Source organism: Monodelphis domestica, chromosome 2, assembly GCF_027887165.1.
Source record: "Monodelphis domestica isolate mMonDom1 chromosome 2, mMonDom1.pri, whole genome shotgun sequence".
Classification (NCBI taxonomy): domain Eukaryota; kingdom Metazoa; phylum Chordata; class Mammalia; order Didelphimorphia; family Didelphidae; genus Monodelphis; species Monodelphis domestica.
The window spans coordinates 468,369,369-468,375,000 of NC_077228.1; positions in this window are offsets into that span (position 1 = coordinate 468,369,369).

The following is a 5,632-nucleotide window of genomic DNA, read 5'->3' on the forward strand; positions in this document are numbered from 1 at the left end:
TTTGTGCTGAAACATTGTATGAGTAATAGTGGGGTACTCTACTAGTGTCTTACTAGGACACTTCATTGTGATGTGGAGGTAATGCTACATTCTCAGGGGTTATACCAGTAAAATGCAGGAACTGGCAGCTTTTGCCAATCCTTCAAAAATGTATGTGATGATGGCTGTTGTCCAGTGACCAACTACAATAAATTTTGAGATGTTTATCAGTAAGTCAGGACAGCTTGATGGTGCAGTTCCTAGAGTGACAGGCCTGGAGTTAAGAAGACTTTCCTTCCTGAATTCAAATTTAGTCTTAGTTACTTGCTAGCTCTGTGACCCTAGGCAAGATACTTAACCCTATAAAATGAACTGGCAGAGGAAATGGCAAGACAAAATCTGGTATATTTGCCAAGAAAACCCCAAATGGGGTCATGAAATCAGACACGACTGAAAGCTAACTGAACAACAATATCAACAGGTTGGCTTCAGAGTAATATTATTTTAAATAATTTAAACATATTTATTATTTAAATATACTAACTAAAATAAACAAAATAATTTAAATATATTTAATTTAAATACATTTAAGTTATGTATTTATCTAACCATACAACTCTCTAGAAAAGGAGGATTTTGACACGCATTGAAGAAGGAACTACCCACACTGACAATAATTCTTGAAGTATCAAAATACATAGGGTAGAGATTAAACATTTATAGAGTCCCTACTATGTGCCAGGCACTGTGCTAAGCACTTTAGAAATATTATCCATTTCATCCTTACATCAACCCTTCTAGGTAAGTACTCCCATTAACCCTATCTTTCAAATGAAGAAACTGAGGCAAAGTTTAGATGACTTTTTTGGAATCACAATGTTAATTAAATGTCTGAAGTCAGATCTGAACTCATCTTTTTGATTCTAGGTTCAGCATTCTATCCACAATGTGACCTCACTGTTAATAAATGATCTTTTCTTTGTCTTGGTAAGTTTTGGTTTATAGGGAGCATTACCGATTTTCAAAGAACTAGGTAAAATGTACTTGGTGTTAATAATACATGAAATTGAATTGAATTTTCATTTGATTATTTAGGAAAGAATTTCAGATCTTGCAATGTATGAGAGTTTATGGATATTGATAATTTTTATAATAGCAAGATGCAGTTAATAGAGATTTTCCCATTAATGAGTCCACATAAGATCATAGAATCAAAAATGCTGGAAGGGACCTTAGAAACAATTGATTCCAACTTCCTCATTTTACAGATGAGGAAACTGAGATCTAAAGAAATTAGGTGACTTTTACCATAAACTACAAGGATCAGAGGCAGGATTTGAACCTGGAGAAACAGAAAAGATTCCTTTTACATATCTATTGAATTAGATTGCCATGAAGTCTGTTCCAACTCTCAAATCCATGGATTCTTTGGACATTAGAGAATTTTGTGTTGAAGGATAATTGGATTGGAGGTAGTGGTGTTGAGTCCCAAATCTAACAATAAATTCATAGATAGTGAGGCAATACTTGGTACCAAAGAAGACCCAAATAAGAGAATTCTTTTTTTTTTAACCCTTACCTACCATCATAGAATTGATACGGTGTATTGGTTCTAAGGCAGAAGAGGCTAGGGAATGGGAGTTAAGTAATTTGCCCAGGGTCACACAGTTGGGAAGTATCTGGGGCCAGATTTGAACCCAGGATTTCCTGTCTCTGGGCCTGGCTCTCAATCCTCTGAGCTACCCAGCTGTCCACTCCCCCTAACCCCCAGCAGTATCATTCTAATGGGAATTAGTGAGACACATCTTGGATTTCTAATAAGGATATCTGGAGTGGGAAACTGGGATCTGAGCCAAGAAATCAGGCAAAATGAGTCACCCAGATCAGGACTCTGTTAATTCTGGTGGCTGATTTATATGCCTAACATTTGTATCAGTTTCATACGCCAACATTTTTGTAATTTTCTAAACAATAGAAATGGAAAAAGCTGAAGAACATTGGAAAATGGAGATTGACACCAAATTTGTAAGGGGAATAAATTGTGGACTTAATGGATTTTGAAAATTATTTGTAGGATTGGATCGCACAAATTAAATTAGGCTCCCAAATGAGATTTAATTTATGCTAATAGTGTACAAAAGGTGAAATGCTTAACAAATACCAGTCACCTATGGATAATTATAAAGCATAAATTAATTTTATGTTTCCCTCACTTTATCATGCTTCCTGTTACATTTTTAATAAAATATGAATGAGTGTGAGATCTAACACTTAAAATGATATCCATTTGTTCCCTCAGAAGAGAGACCATTGATAACAAAGAGATTACTATTTCCATTAACTTCTCTTGTTAAAGAGATCCAGTTAACTTTATTACATGTACAGTACAGAAGAGAAGAATATATATATATAGTGAATTAGTTAATTGAGTATAGGTTTTATTATCAGGAAGACCTGAGTTTGAATCCTACCTTTGCCACTGTGGGCCTGCTAATCACAAACTCTTTGAATTTCAGTTTCTTCATCTATAAAATGGGATCCGATAGTTCTTACAGCATCTACTCTGGGGCAGCTGGGTGGCACAGTAGATAGAACGCTGGGTTGGAATCAGGAAGACTCATCTTTGTGATTTCAAATCCTAGCTGTGTAATCTTTGGCAAGTCACTTAATCTTATTTGCCTCAGTTTCCTCACCTGCAAATGAGCTAGAGAAGGAAAGGGCAAACCACTTTAGTGTCTTTGCAAGAAAACCTCAAATGGGATTACGAAGAATCTGAAACAATAACAGTATCTACTCCAACAAGATTATTCTGTCTCTACCTTGATAAGGTATGCAAATTTTAAATTCCACATATAGTAAATACCTGTTATTATTATTTATATTTGACAATTATGAAATAATAGCTGATGGGTACATTTGAAAAATCAGAATTACTGTCTGTGAATGAACATATTTTTTCATAATTGTATATTCCCAAATTAGTATTTTTTAAACCTGGAGTTATTATTTCATTGTTATTTCAGCAGTGACTATTTACACAGACACTTGGAACATTTTCTCTGTAATATGATCAGAATAATTCAGATCGATTTGATATAAATAATTCAGAAATGTTAATGAAACTTCCAGCCTGGTAGCATGGTAAGATATGGATGTATTCTCCATGGGGCTCAGTTGCTTTTTAGCACAGTGAAAAGATCCCCTGAAATGTGTGACAGCTTCCTGAATAAATAATTTGGTTTGTGGCCATGTTGTCTCCATTCAGATTTCTTGTCCTACCCCAGAACCCTAAGGAAATTGGGCTTATGGTGAAATACTCATCAGAGAGTCAGTCAGTTAACAGTGCCTGCTCTCTAACAGGTCCAGCCATCTCCAATTCACTTTCAACTGAAAAGTTCATGTGAAAATGAAGGTTTCGGGGTTTTTGTGGTCTCTGATAGAAATGTTGACATATACTAATAATGATATAAATTTGATTTATACATACTCTTTATGATGAGGCAAAGCAAAATGCTAAAGCAGATTGGTTTCACTCATTTTAATGTGACTCAGTCCTAGTTGTACTGGGAGGTCTAGGGAAAACATGTAACAATTTAAGGTATTCCGTTAGCAAAGGATCAAAGATTGTAGATTGTGGAGCTGGAGAAGGCATTTAAGGTCGTCATCCAGAATAACCTCCTCATGTATGAATGAGAGAGCTGAAGCTCAGGTGCAGTTTGCTCCTTAATATGATCAGAATAATTCAGAGCAATTGGATGTAAATAATTTAGAAATGCTAATGAAACTTCCAGCCTGGTAACAGTCACAGACATGGTTGTATTCTCCACGAGAGAATGCATGTAATAAGGGACTGGCCCATGTGCAGAGCACTTCTGGTACAAATTTCCACAGGAGAGTCATGATGGTGGACAATGGAAATACCTTAGAGAGAAATGATTTGCTCAGGGTATGCAGACAGTCATTAGAAGAGGAGGAATTCAAATAGACCCTCTGATTTTAAATTTCAGTATGAAAGAGATCCTCAGTGTCACAGGGAGGGGGATGAGGGGAGAGGGAAGATAATCACTTTCTTGTCTCCTTATTTCTGTATCACTCAGAAGGTGGAATCACTATTATTATCTTCATCTATATTTACATCAGTGATGCCCACACTCATGACAGTCCCCCCAAAAGTCTCTTCTAGGTAGGTTCCTGCTCCTGTTATCTTGATTGTGTTTTTTTCTGCTATTACCGAGGTGACTCGAAAAGATTTGAGATTTACGGACATTTCCCCAATCCCTTTCCACTCTTTGACAACCTCCTTCCATCACTGTCATGGTGGCAGAGTGTATGTGTGAATAGAGTTCATGTGTAGATGGAATACTTTTACTACTGAGTGAGTGACCTTCCCTTAATGAAATATGGATTCCCAGGCTTGGAATATTTGATTAACTTGGCCCAGGCTTAAGCCCTGCAGTCTCTTCTGTTTTCACTTACCTTCAAGTCTTTGGTTCCTCCACTGGCCTTGATCCTTTGTGTCATTGTCCCTTCATCTGTGTTATGAGATAGGACTGGACCTCTGATTTCTTTGGTATAGGAAATATTTCATCAAGTAACTTTTTCAGCAAAGCCTGGCAATTATCCCATAACTTATAGTCCTAGAGAGATGCCTCAAGGATTGAGAGATTAAACAATTTGCCAAAGGTCTCTCTCTCTCTCTCCTCTCTGTGCTGTTTTCCCAGTCATAATAGAGTTTGTAGCTCACACTTAAATTTTACAGAGTGATCCATTTCCAGTCCAAGGTCAAGGTCTTTCAACTCCTCCAGGTAGCTTATAAAAGCAAGATCTTGGGCCCCAGGTCTGTCCTCTTAGTAATAGGTAGAAATAACTTTCCCTAAATCCATCTGAATCACTGACACAGTGGTATCCCCGGGAACTTGCCTCTAAAAATTCCCTGACTAGTGATTTCTTTGTTGCAGGCACAGCAGGCTTTGCTCAGCTCTCTGAGCTGAGGTTTCAATCTCCATCAATTCCTCCTGGGCTCTCCCCAGTACTCCATTCTTCCCTCTTCTTTTTAAAAAAAATTTCCCCTCTGAAATCATACTTCAATATGTCAAGGTTCCATGATTTTTGCCAAGGCTGGCATTGCTTTCTCTGATGTAGATTGCAACCCCTCTGCAGCTTTGTAGATTATCTTTAAAGGTGCTGTGATGGAAAAATCCATCACTCCAGCAAACCTGGGGATGAATCTTTCCAAACAAAGTCAGCTAGGTTGTTCATTAGACAGCACAAACAAAATCCTTCACTGGCCTGTCTTTGGAGGTCATCACCTTAGTAGTACCTGCTAGACCTGGCATAGTCTTTGGGATTTGAGGGTCACTGTTACTCCATCATGAAGTTTTGGAGCAGGGTTTAAAGTGTAAGGCTTCAGAACTCATGATCCATTCCTCAACTATACTCCCTTCCCCCATTTTTGTCAACCTACTGGGTAGCCTAGACCTTCCAACATCTAACCATGTAGCAGCATAAAATCCCACATCCTTCTTCCCTTCCTCTTTTAACTGCTATTCTAAAGAAACTCTCCTTACCCCTGCTTCTTTCTGAGAGGCACTATGGGTAATGGAGGACTGGTCTCTAAGCCAGGGCAATCTCAGTTCAAGTCTCCCTTCTGACA